The 14,191-nt window shown below is 35.0% G+C and overlaps 1 long non-coding RNA gene across 1 annotated transcript in view; it reads right to left on the bottom strand.

The window, feature by feature from the left end:
• The window catches only part of LOC137658148 (uncharacterized), a 57,405-nt gene extending 45,220 nt beyond the window's left edge, over nucleotides 1-12,185 (bottom strand). The window contains exon 1 of the long non-coding RNA XR_011047262.1: nucleotides 12,048-12,185. This is a non-coding gene — a long non-coding RNA (uncharacterized lncRNA). The remainder of the gene's footprint in view (nucleotides 1-12,047) is intronic.
• Nucleotides 12,186-14,191: the final 2,006 nt, after the last annotated feature.

Genomic DNA, 14,191 nt, shown 5'->3' with positions numbered 1-14,191 from the left:
TCCTTTTAACCAACACATACGCACTGCAGGACAAACGCCTCAGACACGACATTCCACCCTTAAATGGTCTTATTTAGTCAATCCATCGTCTTCTCTTCCTTCCCCAGCTTCTTTGGCAATCTCTAGGGACCCATTCTGTTATTCTTAATGCCCATCTATTGTCTGTCATTCTCCTTATATGTCCTGCCCATGTCCATTTCTTTTTCTAACGTTAGAATATCGTCTACTTTAGTTTGCTCTCGTTTCCATCTTGCTCTTTCTCAGACTCTTAATGCTAATACCATCTTTATTCTTTCCCTAGTTTGTATATATGCATACACATATAGTCAATATTTGATATATATATATATATATATATATATATATATATATATATATATATATATATATATATATAAATTGAATATTAATATGCAATGAAGCATATGTTCAGTTGTTGTAAACTATTATTATTATTATTATTATTATTATTATTATTATTATTATTATTATTATTATTAGCTAAGCTACAACACTAGTTGAAGAAGAAAGATGCTACAAGTCTAAGGGGGCCAACAGGGAAAATAGCCCAGTGAGCAAAGGAAATAGAAAAATAAATAAACTAAATTTAATTAGTAAGTAATGCATAGAAAATATAAAATACTTTAAGATCAGATACAACGCTAAATTAGAACTTTCATGCACAGACTACGAAGAAAGACTTAGGTCAGCCTGCTCAACACAAAAACATGTTTGAACCAAAAAATTCTCTCTCTCTCTCTCTCTCTCTCTCTCTCTCTCTCTCTCTCTCTCTCTCTCTCTCTCTCTCTCAAAAGACCTGAACTGTATTTTAGTGTGCCCTTTGAATCCCGTTTTGAGAATTATCTCGCCTTCATTGTGAGTTGGGGCGAGATGTGCAACCAGAGGTGATCCATCTTCATCGGAGTTCTTTAGGCTGATATCCGTTCGTTATAAGCCGGGTTTACACGCGTTCGACAGACAAGTGTTTGAAATGATGTTCGAACGTGGGAACGGGTATTCAGTTGTCGAACACGCTCGTCGAACGGTTGGAGGAAAGTCTGTGTTCTCGCCTGACTTTGGTAGGCGGGGCTTCGTTGTCCACAAGCCTTGTGCATTTGTGGCTGACTCCACCTTTTCCAACCGTTTGACATGCAGATTCGTCAACCGGGTTCGATGAACCGTTCGATCGCGTAAACTCCAAAACGAGTGAATTGTTCGATAGAATTTCCCTTTCTTTTGAGGAATAAATATTTTCTCGGTTTCTAAATATTTTAATAGTTGGTCACTGGAGACTCATTGAAAGGCTGGCTGGTTAGGCCTGCTAGTAGTTTAAGGGGGAAAAGTTGGAAATAGATAGGTGGTGATGGGTAGGCCTATATGTAACTTGTGGAGAATTTTTTAGGGTTATGTTCTGAGTGGGAACTTAGTCCGGGAAAGTCTCCTTATAACAGTTACATAAAGTTCAACAGGGGAGGATATGAGCACTTACTCTCGGGGCACAAACACCCTGCTAATACTTTACTGTCACAATTCACAAACCATCACTCTAAAATACAAAAGGGAAATTTACTATCCAGAGGCCGAAGAACTCCACACGTAGGATTAACAATACTTTATGGCCTACTCTAGCTTTGTCAGGTCTATAGTCATCTCATTCTCAGGCTCTGTTCCGGCTCTGTCCCAGCTACCCCAATGAAATGCTGGACAGTTATTTTACGTTAATGTAATTAAGACAAAATTCAAAATGGGAGCAGTGATGTAAAGTAGTATAAAAGTTTAAAGATAAGGATCTTTACCTTCGAAGCAAATATATTAATGCAAAGTTCCTCGCTGTTACCACCTATAGACTTACTTAGGTTTTCTCTTTAAATATTGGGTACTTTGTCCCGTGATCAACTATTCATTTCACACATTAAAATAAATGAGGGAGCAAAAATACTAAGGAGGTTTAATTAACCAAATATTGATTTATTCACAAATTTACATAAAAGAAACGGGCATCTTAACAAAGACAAAAATGGAATAATAAAGAGAATGCAAATTAAAAGCAATTCAAAATTATAAAGATGATGGTTTAGACACGCGGTCTGCAATAATCAAAAATCAAAATGGGGTCTGGCACGTGGCCCACGTGACCCAGAGACTATGTTAGTCTCAAAAGGCAAAAAATTGTATAGAAAAAATATATACACACAATCCCACCGCACACAGTCCGAATAGTGTAATTAGCCAGGTTCCCTATAAAATTAAAATTAGTCTAAGCTAATAAAAAAATGGGGGAAAACTAAATGGCCATTGATGTAGTACCTGCACTCCTTTGAGATTAATCCTATGCCCGTGATAGCTGTTGACCTGGTTGTCGCACTAATCTCTTGCCTGGCTCACCCCAAGAATTCTCACTGTAGCTGTAACTAGGTACATCAGGGTCCTCTTCTTCTCAATCTCTCCGACCGGCAGCAATCCTTTCCTTTGCGAGTCGAGTTTTGGGAGAGAGAGGGGGGGGGGGTGAGCCAGAAGTGCACGGATTAACTACTGACCGGGCCGGTCACTCGGTCACGACAGCTTCTTGATGAATGGGGGTCGACTCTACGGTCGAAGAGATCACCTGGCTTCACCTTTCCAGACAGGTGAGGAGCTTGATGCGCACGGTAATCCATTGGGGTTGCCATATCGGGACTTAAGGACAGGGCAATATATTGTTGCAAGGAGTGCAGAGGAGGCAGGATTTTGTACTAAATACTCAGATAAATCTTGCTGCTCTGAGGGAAGTTATATATACAGCAATCCTACCTATTCTGGCTTGCTAAAAATTGATATTTTAAATGATTAATCAGCAATGGACTGGTACGATGGGCATACATCTTAAAATTAACAAACCTTAATTGGTATTGAGAAATATAAGATGCATTAATTCAGCAGTATTGAAATTTATATTTAAAATTCAGTTTAGGAATTTAATCTCGACCTACGTAGTTTAAGGAAAGAACCAACATACGCCGGGGTTACGACTAAGGCCCTCTATTGTGCGTATCTACGCTGTGACGTCACGAGCATGGCGTGCGCCACTGTCAACAAGTTTAGGTTAGTCCTCCCTATGTTTCGTTAAAGAAAACTAGATGTAGGAGAGAATGTTTAAGGGGTAGCTATAGTATTAGTAGAAGAGAGCTAAAAATACGATTGAAAGAAGAGTGAAGAATATTCTTCACATAACTAACTGCAAGTGATTCTTTTGAATACTATGCACACACACACACATATATATATATATATATATATATATTCCACCTTACTTAAAGGTTATATTTATTCATTTTGATGTTGACAACAGTTTCTATCTTGATTATACAGTACACTTAAAGAGTTGTGTATAAGCATACAGTATGTTTAACTGGGCTCCATAAGGTGCTAGAAGAGTTGGAAGACTCAGGCCTACATGGTTGAGGACTGAAGCGTGAAGTAGGAGACGATGGATGGAGAAATGTCGATTTAAAAGCTCAAAATATAGACGACTGGCGAAATCTAGCCGAGATGATATATATATATATATATATATATACAGTATATATATATATATATATATATAAATATATATATATATATATATATACAGTATATGTATAATATATATATAATATATATATATATATATATATATGATTAGATTATATTCTTTTTCTGCCTTATGATTGTCTGTTCTCAAAGAATGAATGTAGACTTGCAAAGTCATTAGGCCTACATGAAATAACGTTTAACATATTTGGGGTTAAGTTGGCATATATACCTAATTCAATCGGAGTGACAAGACTCGCAACGAGAACTATTTTTTTCATATTATCATTAATCCTTTCTCTTTAAAGTCCACTTAGCATTATCCAATGCTCGTTGGAACATGTGCCTTACAATTGCGCGCTTTGTCCTTTTCAAGAGCGCTCTAAAACCATTACCATATGCTGCATCATTCCATTACAATAGCGTGTATTCTGTATATTTTTTTCCACAGCTAAAACCTCTATATGTCATTTTACAAGTTTTTTTTATAGTTTGTATATGAAAGATTTATTTTAATGTTACTATTGTCCTTAAACCTCTTGTAGTTTTTCCATATTTTCTTTCCTCACTAGGCTATTTTCTCTGTTGGAGCCCTTGGGCTTATAGCATCCTGCTTTCCCAACTAGGGTTGTAGCTTAGCAAGTAATAATAATAATAATAATAATAATAATAATAATAATAATAATAATAATAATAATAATGAATTTCATGGCTTATTGAGCTAGTTTCATTCTATTTTTTCCTCCTGTGCAAGGCTTTTTCCTGTCAGTACATAATAGTTATTGGTTCAACAAAGTGCCCCAGATTAAATCCACGAATAGTGTACTATTGTTCAAAATATTTTGGAGAGTTGCTCTGTCATGTACCGCATATGTTTCATACACGCTCATTCACTATATTGCTAATGATTTTTTTTTTATCTCTTTCAACGCTTTGATTCTGGTAGCCAATGTCGTAACGTCCCTGACTGGTGAATTCAGACTGGGGTTCGAGACCCGCTCAAACTCGTTAGTTCCATTGGTCGCTGCAGCCTCATCTTTCCTCGTGAGGGGTATATCTGTTGAGTCATCCGCAGCCATTGCCTGGCCCTGCTTGGTCCTGGCTTGGGTGGAGAGGAGGATGGGGTGCTGATCCTGTTTGTCCCATGTCAACGGATAATGAGACATCGGAACATGGGTTCTTTCACTTTTTTTATAAAAATGTTCGCGAGTACACTTTACACAGCCCGATACTCTTCGACGAGTACCTACTTGTCCTCGAGAGGTACTGCTTAACCCTGGCAAGTAAATGCAATGTTGCTCTGTTAACATTCTGAGTTTTTAGATTTTGTGGAATTCTCCACTGAGATGGAAATATACTGTCACCAATAGGCTTACCATACGTCACTTATGAGACTTGGCACACGTCACCTATAACAAGAGTTCAGTGATCGCGCCCTACAATTTATGACAGTCATATTACTCTTAAAAATGCCATTAATCTCATTGTATAAAACACATACTTCTACATATATTGCATACAAGGATTAGGACATATGTAGATATGGCCAGTCTTTTTGGGCATTGTCCTGCTTGATAGGGCAATGTCACTGTTCATGAGCGGCCTTTAAACCTTTTAAACGTATTCACTCACTTGAGGTAGAAAGAAAAAAAAATGAACGTCTATGTTATCCGAACATCTGTGAAGAGGAAACCGTTTAATCACCCATAAAAATAGTTCGAAGAGATCCAGAATGTGTTGGAAGCGAAACATTTAATAAGGCCAAATAAACAGCAGAGGAAATGTTCCCGATGCTGTTCACATCATGTAGTTAATAATTAATATGGAAAAAAAATCTGTTTGCTTAATAGTTAAGAACATGGAATTACAATATTGTCACGCAATTCGAATCTCGTCGCATTGTGTACGAAAATTACAGTGAAATTTTTGTGGACTGTGGCAAGGTAGCTGTTAGGTACTAAAAGAGAGGAGAGGTGAATGCTAGTGAGGTTTACGCAACAGATAACGAGTTTATATACAAAACAGTTAAGTGCATTAATGCCATCAAAATTCAAGCAATATGAAACATGCGATGGCAAGCTTAAACAGGTTGATCTATTATCAGCGCGGGAGGGAGGGTATAGAGGCTTAAAGGTAGCTCATGAATGGCAGAGGCAAGGGACAGTGACAATGCTCTAGCAGGACAATGCCATAGAGACTGACCATATCCATATGGTCAGTGCCAAAGCCCTCTGTCCTCCCAAGCTAGGAATAGGGAGGGCAAGGTAATGGCTGCTGATGACTCAGCAGGTAGACGCCCATGCCCCCTAACCTCACAAGCTAGGACCAGGGGGAGCCATGCAATGTTTGCTGATGACCTAGCAGGTAGACCTATAGGCTCCCCGAACCGGCCATCCTTAGTTCACAAGGATGGCGAGGGTGCAGACACTACAAGAAACTAACGAGTTTGAGCAGGACTCGATTTCACGCCCAGCATAACGCCAGGCAGGGACGTTTCCAATAGCCCACCACAACTGTTATTTATATATTTTATTCTGATTGTTCATTACTTCTCGTAGAGTTTATTTATTTCCTTATTTCCTTTCCTCGCTGGGCTATTATTCCCTGTTGGAGCCCTTAGGCTTATAGCATCCTGCTTTTCCAACTAGGGTATTATTATTATTATTATTATTATTATTACAAGTTAGGCTATAACCCTAGTTGGAAAAGCAAGATGCTTTAAGCCCAAGAGCTCCAACAAGGAAAATAGCTTAGATGATGATGATAGTAATAATAATAATAATAATAATAATAATAATAATAATAATAATAATAATAATAATAATAATAATAATGATGATAACTAATCAATTTTGTAACATCTCCCCTCAGTCTATAGCTGCAATCCCATTATATAGCCACATTATTTAATCTTTTGATTTTATTTTATTTCATAATGTAAATGCTGGCCTCATCCCCCCCCCACATACATTACCAATTGACTTATTTTCTTGACATTCCGAGAAGTGAGATTAAAGACAATTTTTTTCTTTGTATTTTTCTTTAATCTTTATTCAACTATAGAAGACCAACGTATGTCAAAGCTGGTAATTCAATTTCTGGAAGTGATGTAATTTTTTCTTGAATAAAAAAAAAAGCTTCTTTTGAACATTAGTGACGTTAGGCCTACTGGAATGGGTCTAGGTGAAGGAGTTTTGTATTGGACTTGTTAGGTATGTTGTTACCTTGGCTTATATGTATGTATATGTATGTATGTATGTATATATATATATATATACACACATATATATATATGTATATATATATACATATATATATATATATATATGTTTGTGTGTAGAAATCACAATATATATATATATATATATATAGTAGGGTGTATATATATATGTATATATATAGTAGGGTGTATATATATATATATATGTATATATATATAGTAGGGTGTGTGTATATATATATATATATAGTAGGGTGTATATATATATATATATATAGTCGGGTATATATATATATATATAGTCGGGTATATATATATATATATAGTCGGGTATATATATATATAGTAGGGTGTATATATATATATATATATATAGTAGGGTGTAAATATATATATATATATGTATATATATATATGTAAATATATATGTATATATATATATATATATATAGTAGGGTGTATATATATATATATATATATGTATATATATATATATATATATAGTAGGGTGTATATATATATATATATATTACAAATAGCTAAGCTACAACCTAACTTGGAAAATCTGGATGCTATAAGCCTAAGGGCTCTAACAGGGAGAAATAGCCCAATGGGGAAAGGAAAATATATTATATGAAAATGAATGAATAAATGATATAAAATATCTTGAGATTAGTAACATTAAAATTGATCTGTTATATATAACCTATGAATAGAGACTTGTGTCACCTTGTTAAAATTAACCTAATAAACATTCGCTGCAAGTTTGAACTTCTGAAGTTCCAACGGTTCAACTGTCTTAGACCCTTCCACAATCTAGTCACAGCTAGTCACACTTCTATCTTGTTTCTCTAAATCTTGCCTTTTTAACGTTATTTCTGATAAAGAAAATATTTTAATTGTTCATTATTTCTCTTGTAGTTTATTTATATCGTTATTTCCTTTCCTCATTGGGCTATTTTTTCCTTGTTGGAGCCTTTTTTTGGGGGGCTTAATAGCATCCTGTTTTTCCAACTAGGATTGTAGCTTAGCAAATAATAATAATAATAATAATAATAATAATAATAATAATACGTTGAACAGGCTGACATAAGTATTTTTGTAGGCTATTTATGAAATATCTGTTTTGATGTTACTGTTTTTAATATATTTTTTATAATTGTTCATTATTTCTCAGATCGCTTATTTATTTCCTTATTTCCTTTCCTCACTGGGCTATTTTTCCCTATTGGAGCCCTTGGGCTTATAGCATCTTGCTTTTTCAACTAGGGTTGTAGCTTAGCAAGTAATAATGATAATAATAATGATAATAATAATGATAATAATAATAGTAATAATAATAATAATGATAATAATAATAATAATAAATTATTTTGTAGCATTAGACCTTATGATAAAGAATTTTATATTATATTTCAAAATGTTTTGCAATAAACATTTTTTTTTCTTTCCAGAGGACATCACATGGAGACACCGGCGAAAAAGGATAGGCCAAGTTACTACAGGTAAGTTATAATGTGGATAATCCTTCTTTAGGATTTAATTTCTGGGTTTCAAATCCTTCCGGATTATATCTTTCGGATGTCGAATATTTAGAGTAATTCCGCGATCGAATATTATTATTATTATTATTATTATTATTATTATTACTTGTTAAGCTACAACCCTAGTTGGAACAGCATGATGCTCTAAGCCCAGGGGCCCCAACAGTGAAAATAGCCCAGCGAGGAAAGGAAACAGGGCAAAATAAAATATTTTAAGAACATTAACATTTAAATAAATATTTCCTATATAAACTATGAAAACTTTAACAAAACAAGAGGAAGAGAAATTAGACAAAATAGTGTGCCCGAGTGTACCCTCAAGCAGGAGAACGCTACCCCAAGACAATGGATGACCATGGTACAGAAGCTATGGCACTACCCAAGACTAAAGAACAAAGGTTTGATTTTGGAGTATCCTTCTCCCAGAAGAGTTGCTATGTTATTTAAGTTTAGTATTTGCAGTGATATTGTTATTGTTTATTATTACCTTTACCAAGGAGGTTATGTTTTCGAGTCTATTTATTTGTCTGTGGACAGCATTACGTCAAAACAAATTGACGGATTTTGATGAAATTTCCACCACAGATATATCTTAGACTACGGGCGATTCCGTTAACCTTTGGCGGAGGTCAGAAATGTCTTATTATTATTATTATTATTATTATTATTATTATTATTATTATTATTATTATTTTTATTATTGTCGTTGTTGTTATTATTATCATTATTAGTTTTTATTATCGTTATTATTATAATTCCCGCTATAATTATCAATATTTTCATTATTGTTATAATCAGTGATATTCTTATTATAATTATAGTTTGTAATTATCGTTATTATCGCTGTAATTATCAATATTTTTATTGCTGTTATTATCGGTGTTATAATCATCATCATCATCTATATGTAAATACGAACAAATAAAAATAACACACTTCTCCCAACACCCATTTGGTTTGTGCCATGATAGTTATCCCAAGTTGGTCTCCGTCGTCGGGTGTTCTATCAGAAAACTTTTCCCAACACATTATTACATCCGTTCAGCTTTGCCAAGTTTTTTTTTCCCCAAAGAATTTATTCCATGGTGATAATTTTTCCCCCTGTTGTTTGCTGTATATACATGTTTTTACCTCTGCCAACGAAGTTGGAAGAAGGTTATGTTTTACCCCCGGTTTGTATGTGTGTTTGTGATCAGTTTCCTGGCCACAATTTTATTCGTAAAGTAATGTAACATTAGAGATTACATGTTATGTGATAAACGGAAAATGATTGAATTTGGAAGGCCAAGCTCAAAGGTCAAGGTCACGGCCAAGCAAAATGTCCAATTCAGGTAATATTTGTGTGCGATTTGTTTGTGAACAGCTTCCTGGCCACAATTTTAATCGTAGAGTAATGAAACTTGCAGGGATTAACTGTTATGTAAAAAGCTTGAAATTAATAAATTTTGGAAGGTCAAAGGTCAAGGTCCCGGTCAAGCAAAATGTCTAATTTGCGTAATCAGACAATAAGTTTGGGCATCGTTGTCACAGACTTCAAACTTAGTTCATATTTGAGATTATGAAAATCCACGCCAGTTAATAAATGTTAAGGTCAAAGGTCAAGGTCCAGAAAAACGCTGCCATGGAGGAGTGCCCCGCTAGTTGAATTCTGAGTTTATTGGTAAAGTTCAGTTTGTTGTTTATAGGCCTAATGTTGGTTCATTATTCCTTCAGGTTAAGTTTGGTGTTAGGTTTTTCATAATTTATTTTTATTTTTATTCATTTATTTTTTTTTATTTAGTCTTATTTCTGCCTTTATATTCAAGGTTGTATAGCCTGTAAAAATGTTTGGGTGTATATATATATATATATATATATAGGTAGTAGGTTGGCCAGGGCACCAGCCACCCGTTTGAGATATTACCGCTAGAGAGTTATGGGGTCCTTTGACGGGCCAGACAGTACTACATTGGATACATCTCTCTTGTCACTGTTTACTTTCCCTTTGCCTACACATACACCGAGTAGTCTGGCATATTTTTTACAGACTCCTGTCCTCATACACCTGACTAACACAGATTACCGAACAATTCTTCTTCACCCAAGGGGTTAACTACTGCACTGTAATTATTCAGTGGCTCCTTTCCTCTTGGTTAGGGTAGAAGAGACTCTTCAGATATGGCAAGCAGCTCTTCTATGAGAAGGGTGAGGACACTCCAAAATCAAACCATTGTTCTCTAGTCCTGGGTAGTGCCATAACCTCCTGTACCATGGTCTTCCACTGTCTTGGGTTAGAGTTCTCTTCTTTGAGGGTACACTCGGACACTTCTCTATTTTATTTCTCTTCCTCGTATTTTTTTTAGTTAATATAGGAAATATTTATTTTAATGTTACTGTTCTTAAAATATTTTATTTTTCTTTGTTTCCTTTCCTCACTGGGCTTTTTTTCCGTGTTGGGGCCCCTGGGCTTATAGCATCTTGCTTTTCCAACTAGGGCTGTAACTTAGCAAGTAATATATATATATATATATATATACACACACACACATGCATAGTATACTATATGTAGCATATATATATATATATATATATACACACACATGCATAGTATACTATATGTAGCATATATATATATATATGTATATATATATATATATATATACACACACACATGCATAGTATACTATATGTAGCATATATATATATATATATATGCCGCCTTTATATCCTTTTCTTTGTGGGGATACTTCAACGTGGTGAAATGGTTTGTGTATCGCCACGATCACCAAAGCTGTACTAGTCAGGGGCACCCATACCAGGTTGCTTTACTGCGAGCGATCAGACTAAAGTCTCCCACCTTCATCAGTCTGCAGGAGCCTGCGTAGTGATGAAAACTGCCAAACCCATGACATGATATATATATATATATATATACTTACACAAATTAAAAACCATTTTTTTCCCATTTTATTTAATTGAAGGAAATCAGCAATAGAAATACGGCAAAACTATTCAAATGAAGATCTTGAATAAGCTTTCCTGTTCTTCAATTACATGGCCGTTATTTGCGTGCCACTTTGGGGTTGCAAAGTTGGCTGGAGCGGGGGGTGGGGGGGAGGGGGGTGGCGTAGGTGTTGGTGAGGTAAGCTGGGGGGAAGGTTGTTTGTGCTTTTCTCCTTTTATGTATACAGTAAGCGTATTACGTTTATGAAACTATGAGATAATGGTTACTAGTTTTCCCTTCTTTATTCAGTAAGACGAAATAAAAAGTTCATTAGAAATTGAGAGAAAAATTTAACTTCCTTATGCATAAATTTTGGTCTTCAAAATATTCCCAAATGAAATTATTGATATAAATTGATTAAAACCACGGAAGTGAGAAAATATATATTTTATGTTTTTTCCTTCATAAAATTCTCCAAAAGATGTTTATATATTTTAACCGTCTTGCAACTGATGAAGGGAAATATGTCGGGTAGAATAAGGATGTATAAAGAATTATACTGTTAATCAGTATTTCTCAGTAGAATATGTATCAAACCCAATAAGAATGCTCAGGAAACTTCCGCTACAATGTTTAAGGGCTTCAAGAAGGCTAAAATTACTGGCTACATCTCCATTTGCAATAAGTACACAGCCTCTACAAATTTTAAATTTAGAGTGATTCCAGAAGGCTAAAATTAATGGCTGCACCACCACTTGCACAGAGAATTTCCAACCATACCTAGTTTCCCATGTGTAATTGTGCAACTTACTTGTCCAAGGTCTGTCATTCCATTCGCCGGCTCAACCACCTCGTTACACTTGGTGCATTCCTTTACAACCGGCTGCTCACTCCCTTGTCCTTTTGTCTCACCACTACGTCTTCAGAAATTCTCACTGTGCCCCTCTTCTTTAACTTCTCCCTTCAGTTCACTACTCATGCACTTCTCACTGTTTCACTGTAATTTTCCGATTTTATCTTATCTCGGCTCGCGTGCACTCTTTCATCTACCAATACTTTCGTCATACTACTGACGCTCCTCTTTCTGCGCAGGTACAGTACAATGGTTCCTTTCTCAGTTAACTGTCCCCCAACCAAACGTAATTTATTAGTTCACAACCACATGTGAACAGTTTCAGGTGTCGGGTGAAAACATAATACCTAGAAACTAAATATCAACATAATCACCGGATGCAGTAGCTCTAAACCGAACAGAATTACAACATTGTTCAATATCAATACTCTTACCAGGTCTCTTTCGGTACTTGTCAGTCGTGTCCTGTGATGTACTGTAGATATGGATGGTTATCTTTTGTTATTATTATTATTATTATTATTATTATTATTATTATTATTATTATTATTATTACAACTCTAGTTGAAAAAGTAGGATGCTATAAGCTTAGCTACAACCCTAGTTAGAAAAGCAGGATGCTATAAGCTCAAGGGATCCAACATGGAAAAATAGCCCAGTGAGGAAAAGGACTACTACTACTACTACTACTACTACTAGCTAAGTTACAACCTTAGTTGGAAAAGCAGGATTGTGCATGCCTAGGGGCTCCAACAGGGAGAAATAGCCCAGTGAGGAAAGAGATTACTTCTACTACTAGTACTAGCTAAGCTACTACCTTAGTTAGAAAAGCAGGAGGCTGCTATAAGCCTAAGGGATTCAACATGGAAAATAGCCCAGTGAGGAAATAGAATAAGGAAATAAATAAACTTTATGAAAAGTAATGGATAAACAATGTGAAATATCAGGATCAGTATCGTTAAAACTGATCTGTTTTTATTTAAATATGAAGAGACTTATATCAACCTGTTCAGTATGTAAAGTTTCGTTGCAAGTTTAAACTTCTGAACTTAGGGGGTGAGAATCGAACTGTACCGATTGATATGTGTGTCCTACACACGTTAAATGTACTCAATCGAGTCAAAGTGAAAATATTTAAATATTTGTATTATTATTTTATTTAAAGCTTTATTTAAAATTTTACTTGGGGGTAATGTTTTGTATGGATATTCTTTAGTTACTTTTCTTCCAGCCTTGGTTGTTGCATAACTATTAATAATAATAATAATAATAATAATATACGTACATATAGTGTACATATAATATATATGCAAATATCCATTGTCGAAGTGTAAGGGGTTGAGTACCGCCATGATCAGTAAAGCTGAACTAGGCAGGGCCACCCATACTAAGTTGGTTTGCTATGAGCGATCAGACAAAGTCTCCCACCATAATTAATCCGCAGTGGCCAGCGTGGTGATGAAAATGCCCAAACCCCAGACATGACTAAGAAGATGTGTGAACCCTTTGTCCGGCTGCTGAGAACTAGAAACGGATGCATTTGTTGTATGTACAGTATATATATATATATATATATACATGTGTATGTACATATATATATGTGTGTATATATATGTACATATATATATATATATATATATATATATATCAAATAAGCCATATAATTTAATACATAAAAGTCTGGATTCTCTTAACGACCTCGGGATCAGAGACCCCGGCGAAATCACTCAAAGACTATAGTATCTGACCAATTGGGTTTCGAACCCTGGGCCAGGATACTTGTATGACACTGACCTTAGCCACGAAGAAAGATAAAAGTCAATGACAATTCTTCTGTACATATACCTGTCGAATTCAGGTTTTTTTTTTACTTAGGATTGAAATCAACCCATCTTCATCATCGTAGGTAATTGGTAGGTTTGTGACTTGCCATTCGATTAATGATAAATTTTGCACATTTAAACGTGTTTTTCATTAATCGAATGCCAATTCACAAACCTACCAATTAACTACGATGGCGAAGATGAGTTGATTTCAATTCTAAGTATAAAAAACCTGAATTCGAAAGGTATATGTACAGAAGAATTGTCATTGACTTTTAT

Source organism: Palaemon carinicauda, chromosome 19 (assembly GCF_036898095.1).
Source record: "Palaemon carinicauda isolate YSFRI2023 chromosome 19, ASM3689809v2, whole genome shotgun sequence".
Classification (NCBI taxonomy): Eukaryota; Metazoa; Arthropoda; class Malacostraca; order Decapoda; family Palaemonidae; genus Palaemon; species Palaemon carinicauda.
The sequence above is the reverse complement of the archived record's forward strand: the minus strand, read 5'-3'. Positions and strand labels throughout refer to the sequence as shown.